This window comes from Leptonychotes weddellii, chromosome 2, assembly GCF_054177405.1.
Source record: "Leptonychotes weddellii isolate Sample4059 chromosome 2, ASM5417740v2, whole genome shotgun sequence".
Taxonomy (NCBI): Eukaryota; Metazoa; Chordata; class Mammalia; order Carnivora; family Phocidae; genus Leptonychotes; species Leptonychotes weddellii.
Genome location: NC_138370.1, coordinates 26,624,341 through 26,641,799, shown reverse-complemented (window position 1 = coordinate 26,641,799; position 17,459 = coordinate 26,624,341). Strand labels below are relative to the sequence as shown.

At 37.1% G+C, this 17,459-nt stretch overlaps 1 pseudogene; it reads right to left on the bottom strand.

Annotated features, from left to right (window-relative positions):
- Positions 1–5,273: 5,273 nt before the first annotated feature.
- On the bottom strand, positions 5,274–5,404 carry LOC115939887 (U4 spliceosomal RNA; annotated as a pseudogene).
- Between the last annotated feature and the right edge of the window lie 12,055 nt (positions 5,405–17,459).

Here is a 17,459-nt window from a genome sequence, read left to right as displayed (position 1 = left end):
ATTTGACAGAGAGAGACACAGCGAGAGAGGGAACACCAGCAGGGGGAGTGGGAGAGGGAGAAGCAGGCTTCCCGCAGAGCGGGGAGCCCCATGCGGAGCTCGATCCCAGGACCCTGAGATCATGACCTGAGCCGAAGGCAGACGCTTAACGACTGAGCCACCCAGGCGCCCTTGAAGCACTATTTTAGATAAAGAGAAGAAAAAAATGCCAAGGTTCATAAAATGTTTCAATAAAGCAACATAAATTTAAAAGAATGCTTTGAACTTATTACTTTCCTCATGGCATTGGCCTTAAACATCTTCCATCTATAATTTGCAGGGGGAGGACAATGAGGGAGAGGAGAAAAACCAAGCTAAGGTTGATAAAGGTGTTGTTAAACCTATCCCAGTTAAGCGACTGACTCTTGATTTTGGCTCAGGTCATGATCTCAGAGTCCTGGGATCAAGCCTTGTGTCGGGCTCTGGGCTCAGCAGGGAGTCTGCTTGAGGATCTCTGTCCCTCCTCCTGCCCCTCTAAAATAAATAAATAAATCTTAAACCTACCCCAGGCTAGACAAGGGAAAGTGCTTGGTGAAAAACCAGCCTTAATGGCCTTCAGAATTATAGTGCAAAGGGTGGAAGTGTAAACCAGGGGCACTCAAGAGCCAGCCTCAGCAGGATGCATGGCCACAGACCCACACATGTCCTGATTTCAGGATACTGGAGAATCTCTGTATTCCCGAATGCTTCTCTAATCTCTTCTGTTGCCTTAAATTTCATCACTAGCACCTTTGCTCTTCGACCTAAGGGTTTTTGTCATTGTGATGTTTCCTGGGGTCACGATGTAAGCCTTTATACACAGGGAACAGTAGATCAGATACATTCATAATAGCTTATTTGTCTAAGGGGTCAAAGTGTGAGGAGGGCAGAACATGAGACATCAGAGACACAGATAAAACCAAAGTGGAACAAAAAGTAAATAGTGGAAGTGATTTTGAAATCTGTATTATTATATCCAGCCAGGACAGAGTGAAATTCTCTCTGCTGTGATTTTCAGCTAGTTCATACTTTGAGTTTGAAACCACAGTGAAGAGGAGAGATGCCAAAAGCCTGGAGATTAGCAAATGATGCCTCTGGTTTCAAAAAAGAAGATAAATTTCAGCAAATAATAGGCTATTGAACAGTGAAAATAACAAGCTGATTCATTTTGTGCAGCTTTATTGAGATATAATTTTCAAACCACATAATCCACCCAAAGTATACAATTCAATGACTTTTGGTATATTTGTAAAGTTGTGCATCCATCACCACAATGAGTTTTATAATGTTTCGTTATTCCAGAAAGAAACCTCACACCATATCACTTAGCTTTGTACCTCATCTCCCCAGTCCCATGGGCCCAGGCAAACCCTAGTCTATTCTCTGTCTCTATAAATCTCGGCCTTTTGGCTAAGATCAAGTGTATAGATTCACCTATTCTGGACATTTCAGATAAATGGGATTTAAACTGATTCTTAATGATCATTATTTCATTTTTCCTTTTTTTTTATGGGGGGTAGACAGAGAGAGGAGAAAAGGGAAGGGGCAGAGGGAGAGAGAGACTCTTAAGCAGGTTCCATGCTGGGCTTGGAGCCCTACACAGGGCTCCATCTCACAACCCCAAGATCATGACTTGAGCTGAAATCAAAAGTTGGATGCTTAACTTACTGAGCCACCCAGGCAACCCTCATCATTTCATTTTTAAGAACAAATCCTGCCACAAGATACTGACTCTTTGTTGTTTAAATTACTATAATCTCCCTTAAAAATGTCATACACAAGATATATGTAAATATCAACAAGGATATTTTTCCTGGGGGAAAAACTTTTAAAATACTGGAGTAAACAAAAAATTAGTCAACATAAGAAATTGAAAATGGACAGGTGGTGGTATAAAATAACTCAACAACCAATTATACACAAAGTTAACAGTCACTAAAATGTTTATAAAATAGAGCAAACATCTAAATTCTTTATTTTTTTAAATTCAATTAGCCAACATATAGTACCTCATTAGTTTCAGATGTAGTGTTCAATAATTCATCAGTTGCATATAATACCTAGTGCTCATCACATCATGTGCCCTCCTTAATGCCCATCATCCAATTACCCCATCCCCCCATCCACCTCCCCTCCAGCAACCCTCAGTTTGTTTCCTAGAGTTAAGAGTCTCTCATGGTTTTCTCCCTCTCTGATGACTTCCCATTCAGTTTTCCCTCCCTTACCCCATGATCCTCTGTGCTATTTCTTATATTCCACGTATGAGTGAAACCATATAATTGTCTTTCTCTAATTGACTTATTTCGCTCAGCATAATACCCTTCAATTCCATCCACATTGATGTAAATTATAAGTAGGCATACTTTCTGACGGCTGAGTAATATTCCATTGTGTGTGTGTGTGTGCGTATAAAGAAGATATATAATGAAAGACATTATTATTCATAAAATTTGAATCTAAAGTTCTAGCTCATAACAACAAAACTGATAAAGGAGGAGCAACAGAGAAGGAAACAAAGTTAGGTACTTTCTCATCTCAGTACAAGAGTGAAGACACCATGATTAGAGAAAAGAAGAGGTTCAACGTATTTTATTAAAACTTCAAGGCTTCTTGGGTGAAATAGGTAAAGGAGATTAAGAGTACACTTATCATGATGAGCACTGAGTGTTGTATAGAATTGTTGTTCACTATATTGTACATTGGAAACAAATAAAACACTTATGTTATCTATACTGGAGTTTAAAAAAACAATTTCAAGGCTTCTAGAAATAAAAAGTAAATATAGTCTAGTTTAGAGAGAGGACAAAAGTCAAAGAAAAATGTAACCTTTAAAAGTGATAGAGAAATGGAGACGTTAAGGAAGTTTAACCAAATGGTCCCCATCTCCTGTCCCCAGGCCCACTTCACATTATTCACAGCTCATTTTAAGCTTCACTTTCTTCCACAGGGGTGCCTAAAGTAGGCCTAGATTTTATCTCCAGATTGAGATAAATCCCCTTAAACCATGCTCCCACACCTCTCTCAATTTCCACATTATTAACATTAATTCCACATCATTAACATATAACTATTTAATGGGCCCTCCAAGGAGTGCAGAGAATACATCTATCCTGCTCATAGATGTATTGTATACAACAGACATTTTATAAATACATGTTAAATGATTGAATAAAAGATGCATGCTTAATCACAAATATAGAATGAGCTAGCAAGATTTCAGAAGAATATATCAATTCATCCATTACATATAATACATAAGAATCTATTAAAAGTCATGTTTTTTTCATGAACATTTATTGGCATGGACAATGCTTATGATGAAATATTAAATGAAAATGCAATCCAACAACTGAAGTTTGTGCTGATAATACACACGGAGAGAGCCAAGAGTGGATGAGAAAAAGGAGAGGGGGGTGGGGAAGGAGAGGTTGGAAGGAATTCTAGTTAATATTGAACATTTCTGGAAAGTTATGTATGATTTTTTTCCTCACAAAATTATCTTTTCTTAAAAAAAGTTTCTTTTAGTATATTGGAAGGATTCATTTTGTTTTGTTTGTTCTTGAAATTATCTTTATATTTTTACCTTTCATAGCACCTTTAATCCCCTTTTGTTCTTACCTTCCTTTTTTAACTCATCAGTTTACAATGATTGTCTTTTTTTTACTCCAATCAGTGAACTTATTTTATTTTTCCCATTTTTGCTCCATTCAAAAAATTCATTTTAAAAGTGGAATTCTTGTACTTTGTGAGATCATATTTACATGGTTCTCTTTCACCTTTTTTCTCATCTTTGCTTTGGTCTTACATCTAAAATTAAATATACTGATTGCTCTCTGTCTATCCTTTTGCCAAAAATTTCACATTATCTTTTGGTTGGATGAAGATCATCACCTGGTAGTTTCCTCTAGAAAGACTCTTGAGAAAAGTCTGAGTTATTTCAGGTGTAAATCATTGTCTGTGGCCTTGCCAGTTGAACAGTAACTGACTTGGATAGAACACCCTTAGATCACACTTCCTTTTCCTTGAGTTTCTTAAAAATGTTGTTCCACTATGGCCTTGCTTTGTATGTTGAGTTTGAGAGGTCTGATTACAATATCATTTTCTTACTTTGGTCTTTTAGTGTGTAAATCCTGAGAATATTTGTCTTTAACTTTAAATTGTAATAGTTTCACCAGGTGTGCCATGGAGTTCAGAATTTCAAATCAATTATTCCATTGGACCTTTATAATATATAGATGCAGATCTTTTTTTAAGAAAGTTTTCTTTGATTATAGTTTTTTTCTGATTCTTATGTAAAATTACATAAACTTACATATATAAGATTCAACCATTTTATTTTTTATTTATATTTATTATTTTTATTATGTTCAATTAGCCAACATATAATACATCATTAGTTTTTGATGTAATGTTTAATGATTCATTAGTTGCATATAACACCCAGTGCTCATCACCACACGTGCCCTCCTTAATACCCATCACATGGTTACCCCACCCCCCAACCCCCTCCCTTCTGTAAGCCTCAGTTTCCCAGAGTCCATAGTCTTTTATGGTTCATCTCCCACTCTGATTTCTCCCCCTTCAGTTTTCCCTCCCTTACCCTATGGTCCTAAATATTATTCCTTGTTTCACATGAGTGAAACCATATTATAATTGTCTTTCTCTACTTGACTTATTTCACTTAGCATAATCCCCTCCAGTTCCATGCATGTTGCTGCAAATGGTGGATATTCATCATTTCTGATGGCTGAGTTATATTCCATTGTATATATGAACCACATCTTTATCCATTCATCTGTTGAAGGGCATCTTGGCTCTTTCCACAGTTTCACTATTGTGGACATTGCTGCTATGAACATTGGGGGTGCCTGTGCCCCTTCTTTTCACTACATATGTATCTTTGGGGTAAATACCTAGTAGTGCAATTGCTGGGTCATAGGGTAGCTCTATTTTTAACATCTTGTGGAACTTCCATACTGTTTTCCAGAGTGGCTGTACCAGCTTGCATTCCCACCAACAATGTAAGAGTGTTCCCCTTTCTCTACATCCTCGCCAACATTTGTTGTTTCCTATTTTGTTAATTTCTGCCATTCTAACTGGTGTAAGGTGGTATCGCATTGTGGTTTTGATTTGTATTTCCCTGAAGGCTAGTGATGTTGAACATTTTTTCATGTGTCTGTTAGCCATTTGTATGTTTTCTTTGGAGAAGTGTCTATTCATGTCTTCTGTCCATTTTTTGACTGGATTATTTGTTTTCTTGGTGTTGAGTTTGAGAAGTTCTTTATGGATCTTGGATACCAGCCCTTTATTTGTAAAAGTTTTCAATTAGCAATAATTGCGCCTCGGATAAACCTCACTGGCTAGGATACTGCCACTGCGCAAAGCTTAGCCCTTTATTTGTAATGTCATTCTGTGGGTTGCCTCTTAGTTTTGTTGACTGTTTCCTTTGCTGTGCAGAAGCTTTTTATCTTGATGAAGTCCCAAACGTTCAATTTTGCTTTTGTTTCCCTTGCCTTTGGAAATGTGTCTTTTTTTGTTGTTGTTAAAGATTTTATTTATTTATTTGACAGAATGAGAGAACAGGAGAGCACTAGCAGTGGAAGGGGCTGAGGGAGATGGAGAAGCAGGCCCCTTGCCGAGCAGGGAGCCAGATGTGGGGCTCGATCCCAGGACCCTGGGATCATGACCTGAGTCGAAGGCAGTTGCTTAGCCAACTGAGCCACACAGGCGCCCCTGGAGACATGTCTTGAAAGAAGTTGCTGTGGCCAAAGTCGAAGAAGTTACTGCCTATGTTCTCTTCTAGGATTTTGATGGATCCTGTCTCACATTGAGGTCTTTCATCCATTTTTAGTTTATCTTTGTGTATGGTGTAAGAGAATGGTCTGGTTTCATTCTTCTGCATGTGGTTGTCCAATTTTCTCAGCACCATTTATTGAAGAGACTGTCTTTTTTCCATTGGATATCCTTTCCTGCTTTGTTGAAGATTAATTGACCATGGAATTGAGGGTCCATTTCTGGGGTCTCTATTCTGTTCCACTGGTCTATGTGTTTTTGTGCCAATACCATGCTGTCTTGATGATCACAGCTTTGTAATATAGCTTGAAGTCAGGTATTGTGATGCCCCCAGCTTTGGTTTTCTTTTTCAACAATCCCCTGGTGATTCAGGGTCTTTTCTGGTTCCATACAAATTTTAGGATTCTTTGTTCCAGCACTTTGAAAAATGCCATTGGTATTTTGATCGGGATTGCATTGAAAGTGTAGATTGCTGCATAGACATTTTCACAATGTTTATTCTTCCAATCCATGAGCATGGAATGTTTTTCCATCTCTTTGTGTCTCCCTCAATTTCTTTCATAAGTGTTCTGTAGTTTCTAGAGTATAGACCCTTTACCTTTTTGGTTAGGTTTATTCCTAGATATCTTACGGTTTTTGGTGCTATTGTAAATGGAATTGATTCCTTAATTTCTCTTTCTTCAGTCACATTGTTAGTGTATAGAAGTGCAACTGATTTCTGTGCATTGATTTTGTATCCTGCCATGCTGCTGAATTGCTGTATAAGCTCTAATATTTTGGGGGTGGAGACTTTTGGGTTTCCACATAAAGTATCATATCATCTGCCAAGAGAAAGAGTTTGACTTCTTTGCCAATTTGAATGCCTTTTTCTTTTTGTTGTCTGATCGCTGAGGCTAGGACTTCTAGTACTATGTTGAACAAAAGTGGTGAGAATGGGCATCCCTGTCATGTTCCTGACTTTAAGGGAATAGCTCTCAGTTTTTCCCCACTGAGAATGATATTCACTGTGGGCTTTTCATAGATGGTTTTTATGATATTGAGGTATGTTCCCTATATCCCTATATATTGAAGATTTTTATCAGGAAAGGATGCTGTATTTTGTCAAATGCTTTTTCTGTATCAATTGAAAGGATCATATAGTTCTTGTCTCTTCTTTTGTTAATGTAATCTATCACATTGATTTGTGAATATTGAACCACCCTTGCATCCCAGGAATAAACCCCACCTGGTCATGGTGAATAATCCTTTTAATGTACTGTTGGATCCTACTGGCTAGGATCTTGTTGAGTATTTTGGCATCCATGTTCATCAGGGATATTGGTCTGTAATTCTCCTTTTTGATGGGGTCTTTGTTTGGTTTTGGGATCAGGGTACTGCTGGCCTCATAGAAAGAGTTTGGAAGGGGCGCCTGGGTGGCTCAGTTGGTTAAGCGACTGCCTTCGGCTCAGGTCATGATTCTGGAGTCCCGGGATCGAGTCCCGCATCGGGCTCCCTGCTCAGCGGGGGGTCTGCTTCTCCCTCTGACCCTCTTCCCTCTTGGGCTCTCATTCTCTCTCTCAAATAAATAAATAAAATCTTTAAAAAAAAAAAAAAAAGAAAGTTTGGAAGTTTTTTTTCCATCTCTATTTTTTGGAACAGCTTCAGTAGAATAGGTATTATTTCTTTTTTAAATGTTTGGTAGAATTCCCCTGGGAAGCCATCTGGCCCTGGACTCTTGTTTTTTGGGAGGTTTTTGATTACTGTTTCAATTTCCTTGCTGGCTATTGGTCTGTTCAGATTGTCTATTTCTTCCTATTTCAGTCTTGGTAGTTTATAAGTGTCCAGGAATGCATCCATTTCTTCCAGATTGCCTCATTTTTGGCATATAGCTGCTGGTAAGAAGTTCTAATAATTGTCTCTATTTCCTTGGTATTGGTCATGATTTCTCCCCTTTCATTCATGATTTGGGTCCTTTCTCTTTTATTTTGGATAAGTCTGGCCAGAGGTTTATTGATCTTATTAATTCTTTCAAAGAACAAACTTCTAGTTTCATTGATCTGTTCTACTGTTCTTCTAGTTTCTGTTTCATTGATTTCTGCTCTAATCTATATTATTTCTCTTCTCCTGCTTGGTTTAGGCTTTATTTGCTCTTCACTTTCCAGATCCTTTAGGTGTAAGATTAGCTTGTGTATTTGGGATTTTTCTAATTTTTTGAGAGAGGCTTGGATGTCTATGTACTTCCCTCTAAAGACTGCCTTTGCAGTATCCCAGAGGTTCTGAACCAATGTGTTTTCATTTTCATTGGTTTGCATGAACTGTTTAAGTTCCTCTTTAATTTCCTGGTTGACCCATTCATTCTTTAGCAGGATACTTTTTAACCTCCAAGTGTTTGTGTTCCTTCCAAATTTTTCCTTGTAGTTGAGTTCCAGTTTCAATGCGTTGTGGCCTGATAATATGCAGGGAATAATCTCAATCTTTTGGTGTCAGTTGAGACCTGATTTGTGATCCAGTATGTGGTCTATTCTGGAGAAAGTTCTGTATGCACTTGAGAAGAATGAGTGTTCTGTTGTTTTAGGATGGAATGTTCTGTATATATCTACAAAGTCCATCTGGTCCAATGTGTCCTTCAAAGCTCTTGTTTCTTTGTTGAGCTTCTGCTTAGATGATCTGTCTATTGCTATGAGTGGAGTGTTGAAGTCTCCTATTATTAATGTGTTATTATCAATATGATTGTTTATTTTGGTAATAGTTGGTTTTTGTAGTTGACTGCTCCCATGTTGGGGCATAGATATTTACAGTTGTTAGATTTTCTTGTTGGATAGACCCTTTAAGCATGATATAGTGTCCCTCTACATCTCTTATCACAGTATTTGGTTTAAAATCTAACTTGTCTGGGCGCCTGGGTGGCTCAGTTGGTTAAGCGACTGCCTTCAGCTCAGGTCATGATCCTGGAGTCCCGGGATCGAGTCCCGCATCGGGCTCCCTGCTTGGCAGGGAGTCTGCTTCTCCCTCTGACCCTCCCCCCTCTCATGTGCTCTCTCTCATTCTCTCTCTCTCAAATAAATAAATAAAATCTTTAAAATCTAATTTGTCTGATATGAGAATTGCTACCCCAGCTTTCTTTTGAGGTCCACTGGCATGATAAATTGTTCTCCATCCCCTCACTTTCAATCTGGAGGTGTCCTTAGGTTCAAAATGAATCTCTTGTAGACAGCATTTGGATGGGTCCTGCTTTTTTTTTTTTTTACCTAATCTGAAACCCTGTGCCTTTTGATGGGAGCATTCAGCCCATTCACGCTGAGAGTAAGTATTGAAACATATGAATACAGTGCCATCATATTGCCTGTAAAGTCCCTGTTTCTATAGATTGTCTCTGTTAATTTCTGGTCTATATTACTCTTAGGGTCTTTCTTCCTTTATAGAATCCCCCTTAATATTTCTTGCAGGGCCAGCTTAGTGGTCACATATTCTTTCATTTTCTGCTAGTCCTGGAAGCTCTTTATCTCTCCATCCATTCTGAATGACAGCCTTGCTGGATAAAGTATTCTTGGCTGCATGTTCTTCTCATTTAGTACCCTGAATATGTCTTGCCAGGCCTTTCTGGCTTGCCAGGTCTCTGTGGATAGGTCTGACATTATTCTGATGTTCCTTCCTCTGTACGTAAGGAATTTCTTCCCCCTAACTGCCCTTAAGATGGTTTCCTTGGTTCTAAGATTTGCGAGTTTTACTAACATGCCGGGGCGTTGGCCTGTTTTCCTTGATCTTAGGAGGGGTCATGTCTTGGACATGAAAGCTTGTTTCCTTCCCTAGATTAGGGAAGTTCTCAGCTATGATTTGCTCAAATATACCTTTTAGTTCTCTCCACCCCCTTAGGGATCCCAATAATCCTGACATTGGAACATTTCATGGTGTCAATGATCTCTCTAAGTCTGTTCTCATGGGCTTCTAGCTGCCTATCCCTATCTTCCTCAGCTTCCTTCCTTTCTATCAGCTTATCTTCTAACTCACTAATTCATTCTTCTGCCTCATTTGCCCTGGCTGTTAGAGTAACCTGTTTAGACTGCATCTCATTCATAGCATTTTTCAGTTCGGTCTGATTAGATCTCATTTCTGCCCTTAAGAGATTCTATATTGTCACTAATGCTTTTCTCAAGCCTAGCTATTGACTTCATGATTGCTATCCTGAAGTCTATCTCTAACATCTTGCTTATATCCATATCCATTAGATCTGTGGCAGAGGACATTGTCTCTGGTTCTTTTCTCTGTTGGGAGTCCCTCCTCCTAGTCATTCTGTTGAGGGATGGTTGAGGGAATGTACAGAGTCCAAAATATAAACCATGACCCAAGCAAAATGCACCTAAGAAAAAATCCAAAGTGGTCAAAAGCTACCACAGATATGGCACCAAGGCCAAGATGATCCAAAACAATAAAAAATAAAGAAAAAAGAAAAGAGAAAAAAAAGGGGGGGCAGGGAGAGAGATTATAATCTCTCAGGGTGGACTCAGCAGGGTGATCTGCCTGTTCCTGCTTGATTTTTGGTCTGTGTGTTAGAAGACACTCTATCTCAAAATTGCAAAGAAAGAGAACTTACATTTATATCAAGATAAAATTGAATAGAGTGAAAAACAGGATAGTATGGGACATAAATCTGTAAGACATATATGTGAAAGAAAAGTTAAGAAGTGACTTAAAAACATAGGTTGGGAAATACGAATCCATTTGAAATGGGAGTAGGGTTAAAAAAAAAAAAAAAAGAATAAGAAAAGAAACTGAAAAAGAAATGTAAAATTTTAGCCTGAAGTATAAGCGAGTCATGAGGGAACACTGTAGCTCCCTATATAATTTTCCCCTGGCGCTGGAGTTTTACAGTCCTGTGGGAAATAGGCTTATCATTCACCTGTTCTTCCAGTCTGTCTTCTGGGGGCTTGGTTTCTCAGGTGTCTTTGCCTGGGTGGAGTTGCCCCACCCCTTGTCAGGGGGATGGGCTTAATGTGAACTGGTTGCCTGCCCAGCTTTTGTTCCCTGACATCTTTCTGCTTCTCTTTAGAGGGTCAGAGCAAACATGGCTTGCAGGAATCTCTGGTCCAGAGCCGCAATGTCGCTGTCTCCCCACCTCAGCAAATCCTCCAGGTCAATCTCTACAGACTCATGCAATTCTTGTCCTCCACACCTCTCCTGGGTGCCAGCGTCTCTGCACTTTGACTTTGCAATTGCTAGCGGCTGTGGGCTTGCACATGCACCCTCTTCCACAGCTCCCAGGTCATGCTGAGTGCTGCCCCAGTGTCTCTTGGGGGTCACACCACCCTGAGAGCTGTTGCCTAGTCATAGCGTGGGCTCTTTGTGTGCCAAACCACTGACTCCTGCAGCTCCCGCCAGCTGTACTTCTCGCCAATTCAACCATTTTTTAAAGTTTTTATTTAAATTCCAGTTAGTTAACTTATATTAGTTTCAGGTGTACAATTTAGTTTTCAACAATTCCATACATCATCCAGTGCTCATCACAACAAATGCACTCTTTAATCACATCACCCGTTTAACCCATCCCCCCACCCACTTCCCTTCTGGTAACCATCCATTTGTTCTCTATAGTTAAGAGTCTGTTTCTTGGTTTACCCCTCTCTCTTTTTTTTACTCTTTGCTCATTTGTTTTGTTTCTTAAATTTCACATAGTAGTGAACCATATGGTATTTGTCTTTCTCTGACTTATTTTGCTTAGCATAACACTCTCTAGCTCCATCCACTTTGTTGCAAATGGCAAGATCACATTCTTTTTTATGGCTGAGTAATATTCCATTATATATATACACCACCTCTTCTTTATTTATTCATCAGTTAATGAACATGGGCCATTTCCATAATTTGGCTATTGTAAATAATGCTGCTATAAACAACAGGGTGCATGTATCCCTTTGAATTAGTGTTTTTGTATTCTTTGGGTAAATACCTAGTAGTGTGATTGCTGGATTGTAGGGTAGTTCTGTTTTTAACTTTTTGAGGAACCTCCATAATGTTTTCCAGAGTGGCTGCCCAAGTGTGCATTCCAACCAACAGTGCAAGAGAGTTCCCATTTTCCACATCCGTTGCCAATTCTTGTTGTTTCTTGTGTTATTAATTTTTGCCATTCTGACAGGTGTGAGGTGATATCCCATTGCAGCTTTGATTTGTATTTTCCTGATAAGTTATTGAGCATCTTTTCATGTGTCTGTTGACCATCTGTATGCCTTCTTTGGGAAAAATATATTCATGTCTTCTACCCATGTTTGGAATATTCCTTTTTTGGGTGTTGGGAGAAGATCATTGCAATTGACAAATCTGATAAAGGGTTAGTATCCAAAATACATAAAGAATTTATATAATTCAACACCCCCAAAATGAATAATCCAATCAACCATTTAAAATGTAGAGTTTAATGATTTTTGATAATGTATACACTTGTATAAATCATGTAATAAACATCACAATTAGGATATAGGACTTTCTCAATTAGGATATAGGATATAGGACTTTCTCATAACTCAGGGAAGTTCCTTTGTGCCTGCCTTTGGTCAATACCTTTCCCCCAACACATGTGCAACATCCCAAAACTCCACTCCTTGGCTATAAGCAAGTATTGATTTGATTTCTGTCACTATAGATTACATTTGATTTTCTATCATTTCATATAAATGGAATCATACAGTATGAACTATATATTGTGTTCTGTTTTGCTTCTCTTTTTCAGTATGGCTTTAGAATTTATCCATATTATGTGTTAGTTTCTTTCTTTTTGTTGATGAGTAGTATTCCATTGTATGTATCACAATTTGTGTATGATTTTACCCAATGATACCCATTTGTGTTGTTTCACTTTTTAGCTATTAAGACTAAGCCCTCGGGGTGCCTGGGTGGCTCAGTTGTTAAGCGTCTGCCTTCAGCTCAGGTCATGATCCCAGGGTCACGGGATCGAGCCCCACATCAGGCTTCCTGCTCAGCGGGGAGTCGGCTTCTCCCTCTCCCACTCCCTCTGCTTGTGTTCCCTCTCTCGCTGTCTCTCTCTCTGTCAAATAAATAAAATCTTAAAAAAAAAAAAAAGACTAAGCCCTCTATGAACATTTGTGTACAAATTTTGTGTGAACACAATAATAATATGCTTTTCTTTCTCTTGTGTAAATAAGAGTAGAATTGCTGGATCCTGAAAGTGTAAGTGCACATTTACTTTTATAAGAAACTACCAAACTGTTTTGCAAAGTTCTTGAACCATTTTACATTACTACCAACAGTGTATAAGTATTCTGGATGCTCCTTTTCCTTGCCAATACTTTGTCTTTTCAGTTTTTTGTTGTTCATTTGTTTTTTGCTTTAGCTATTCTAGTGGGTCTGGAGTGGTATCTAATTGTTTAATTAGCATTTGCCTGATGACTAATGCTGTTGAACATATTTTCATGTAATTATTTGCTACTCCTAAAGCTTTTTTGTGAGGTTTCTGTTCAAATCTTCTGCCATTTTTTTGGTAGTTGTTTGTCTTCATGTTATTGAGTTGTAAGGCTTTTTATATTTTCTGCATACAACTCCTTTATCATATATATGTATTGTAAATATTTTTCTTCCAGTCCGTGCAGCCTATTAATTTCCTTAGGAGTATCTTATGAAAATTGGGCATTTAAAAATTTGATGAAATCCACTTTATCTATTTTTTTATTTTACACTTCCTGTTTCCTAGGTCTTGTCTAAGGAATCTGAGTCCTGCCTCCTCCAAGATCATAAGGTTGCCTTCTATGCTTTCTTCTAGAATTTTTATAGTTTTAATTTTTACAATAAGCCCATAATTATTTATACATTATTTTGAATTAATTTTGTGTATGATGTGAGGTAAAGCTTGAGTTCTACTTTTTTAATGGATGGATATCCAGTCCTGCAAGCACCATTGGCTGAAAAATTAATCCTTTCCCCACAAAGGAATTACCTTAGTGCCTTTGCCAGAAACCAATTCCTCATAAAAGTTTAGGTCTGCTTCTGAATCCTCTTTTCTGTTCCATTGAAGTAAATATCCTTTTTTAGGTTCAAACTTTACTCTTTTTTATTTTGCTTTAGTGCAATCTCAAAGTCAAGTCAAGTCCACCAATCAGCTGTTACTTCTCATCTAGTGAGTTTTAACTTCCTGTTACTGTATTTTTCAGTTATATACTACGCATTTTGATAATTTTTTTCTCTATTGATATTCTTTATCTGTTCACTCACTTTTATCATTTTTCCCCTAATTCTTTGAACATTTTTCTTTTAAGTCTTTGAACATATTTATAAATAATGCTTTGAAGTCTGTCTCCTATATCAAAGAGCTGCTCTCGCCCTGATGATGTTTTAATTGCCTGACTTTTTTCTGGGTATGTTTATTTATTCATTCTTTTTTTTTTAGATTCCACTTATGAGTGAAATCATATGGCATTTGTATTTATCAGTCTGGCTATTCCATTTAGCATAATACCCTTGAGGTCCATCCATGGTGCCTCAAATGGCAAGAGCTCTTGTTCTTTATGGTGGTGTAATATTCTATTGTGTATATATGTTACAAGATCATTCTTATCCATTCATCAATCAATGAACACTTAGGTTACTTCCATATCTTAACTACTGTAAATAATGCTGGAATAAACACATGAATACATATATCTTTTGGAATTAGTGTTTTCATTTTCTTTGGATTAATACCTAGTAGTGGAATTACTGGATCATGCGATATTCCCATTTTTAATTTTTTGAGGAATTTCTATACTGTTTTCCACAGCAGTTGCACCAATTTACATTCCCACCAATAGTTCTCTTTCTTCATATCCTCTCCAACACTTGTTATTTCTTGTCTTTTTGATACTAGCCCTTCTGGCTGGTGTGAGGTGATATATTATTGTAGTTCTGACTTGCATTTCCCTGATGATTAGCGATGTTGAGCATCTTTTCATGTGTCTGTTGGCTGTCTGTATGTCTTCTTTGAAAAAAATGTCTATTCAGGTCCTTTGCCCATTTTTAAATTGGATTTTTTTTTCTTTTCTTTTTTTTTTTTTTTGGTGTTGAGTTACATAAGTTCCTTATATATTTTGGATATTAACCCCTTACTGGTTATATCATTTGCAAATATCTTCTCCCATTCAGCAGGTTGCCTTTTTGTTCTGTGGATGGTTTCCTTCACTGTGAAAAACCTTTTTAATCTGATGTAGTTTCAATAATTTATTTTTGCTTTGGGTTCCCATGCCTGAGGAGACATATCTAGAAACATGTTTTTATGGCTGATGCAGAGAAGTTACTGTGTTCTCTTCTAAATTTTTATGATTTTGGGTCTCCCATTTAGGTCTTTAGTCCATTTTGAATTTATTTTTGTGTATGGTGTTACAAAGTGGTCCAGTTTCATTCTTTTGCATGTTGCTGTTCAGTTTTCCCAGCATCATTTATTATAGAAATTGTCTTTCCCCCATTTTATTATGCTTGCCTCCTTTGTCATAGATTAATTGACTGTGTAAGTGTGGGTTTATTTCTGGGCTTTCTGTTCTATTCCACTGATCTATGTATCTGTTTTTATGCCAGTACCATACTGTTTGATTTCTGCAACTTGTGGTGTATCTTGAAATCTGGAATTGTGATACCTCCAGCTTTGTTGTTCTTTCTCAAAATTGCTTTGGCTAGAAATCTATACAAATCTTAGAATTAATTGTTTTAGTTCTATGAAAAATTCTGTTGATAATTTGATTAGGATTGCATTGAATGTGTAGATTGCTTTGTGTAGTATAGACATTTTAACAATATTAATTATTCCAATCCATGAGGATGTAATATCTTTATATTTGTTTGTGTCATACTTATTTTTTTATTTTTAAATATTTTTATTTATTTATTTGACAGAGAGAGACAACCAGAAAGGGAACACGGCAGGGGGAGTGGGAGAGGGAGAGGGAGAAGCAGGCTTCCCGCTGAGCAGGGAACCCAACACGGGCCTCAATCCCAGGACCAAAGGCAGATGCTTAACCAACTGAGCCACCCAAGCATCCCTGTTTGTGTCATCTTTAATTTCTTTCATCAGTGTTTTATAGTTTTCAGAGTACAGGTCTTTTACCTCCTTGTTAAGTTTATTCCTAGGTATTTTATTCTTTTTGGTGTAATTGTAAATGGAACTTTTCTTAATTTCTTTTTCTGCTACTTCATTATCAGTTGTAGAAATTGGATCAATTTCTGGGTATTAATTTTGTATCCTGCAAATTTACTGAATTCATTTATTACTTCTAATGGTTTTTTGGTGAGTCTTTAGGGTTTTCTAGGTATAGTATCTTGCCATCTGGGCAAAGTGACAGTTTAACTTTTTCCTTACCAATATGGATGCCTCTTCTTTCTTTTTCTTGTCTGATTGTGTGGCTAGAATAAAGTTACTTTTTTTAAAATTGATATCTTTTATGTTGTTGTTGGTGATGGAAGGAAATAATTCATGTCTTTTTTTTTTAATTTTAAGATCTCTATTTTTTTTTCTCTTTATTCTTCCTTTGCCTTCACTACTAGCTTAAAAGGATGTCTTCTTTCTACTTACCTGCCTCTCCCCCAGAAATGTTCTCTGTCCAAGACTGCCACCTCGGAACCTATATATTTTCAAATCTCTTGCCACATCTAGTACTTTCATCTATCAGGTTTTAGACCTCTGTTCAGTGTTGGGTTATTCTGTGGGAATTTTATGTTTGCTTTGCAATGCCCCCTTTTCTCTTTTCCTGTTTTCTATGTAGTTTCCTCAGTCTTAGCTCTGTTTCTATACACATGGTCTTGAAGTGATAGTCAGAAGTCTAATAGTAGCTATGTTGGTATTTAATGTTGATTTCTCTATGTACAGATAATTAAAACTCATAGTAGTCTCTGTTTTCTAATAATACAGAAGCTGTGTGTTTTGTGTGGTTTTATCTGTACTTCTTCATTTACCTACATGTTATTTTTCAGACTCTGTGGGCCTATTCTGATTTTGATAGCAACCTTTATACTAGGGTCAACTGCACTCTATATTTTCCAGGTGATTTTGAAATTTTTTCCAATAAATATTCATATATTTTATAATAAAGATTAATCAAATATTTTTTACCCAAATTCAGCAAGTCACATTAAATTTTCTCAAGTCGTTGTAACTTTGGGAATGAGATAACTAAATAAATCCTAGCTGACAATACAGTAAGATAATTTGAAACCTTTTGAGTAACCACACATAAAAAACAGATCTTAAAAATCATGTCAATTATGAGAGGAAGCTAAAGATCAAAGGGTTCTGTTACTGGTCCTGTTCTATCTGATGTTTTAATCAATAACTCAGATAAAGGTTTAAAGGCATTTGTTTCAGATTTTTTAATGACAAATTTTGAAAAAGCTACCAATAGTTTTGATTAGAGAAATAACATTCAAAAAGAATCCTAAGAGGATAGAAAATGGATTTAAACCCAGCAAACTAATTTAGCATAGTTCTTTTGGATTACTTTAGATAAGAGAAAAAAAAAATCAATTGTGTGCATTTAACATGTGATGAACTTGGTTTGTCAGGAATTAATGTGAAAAAGACCTACCATTTCTAGTTAACTGTGAACATAATATAAATCAACAATATGAGGCATCTGTACACAAAAAAGGGAGAAATACAGGATTAAGTTTTGCTGATAGGCTTTTGTGGGATGAGTGCATAT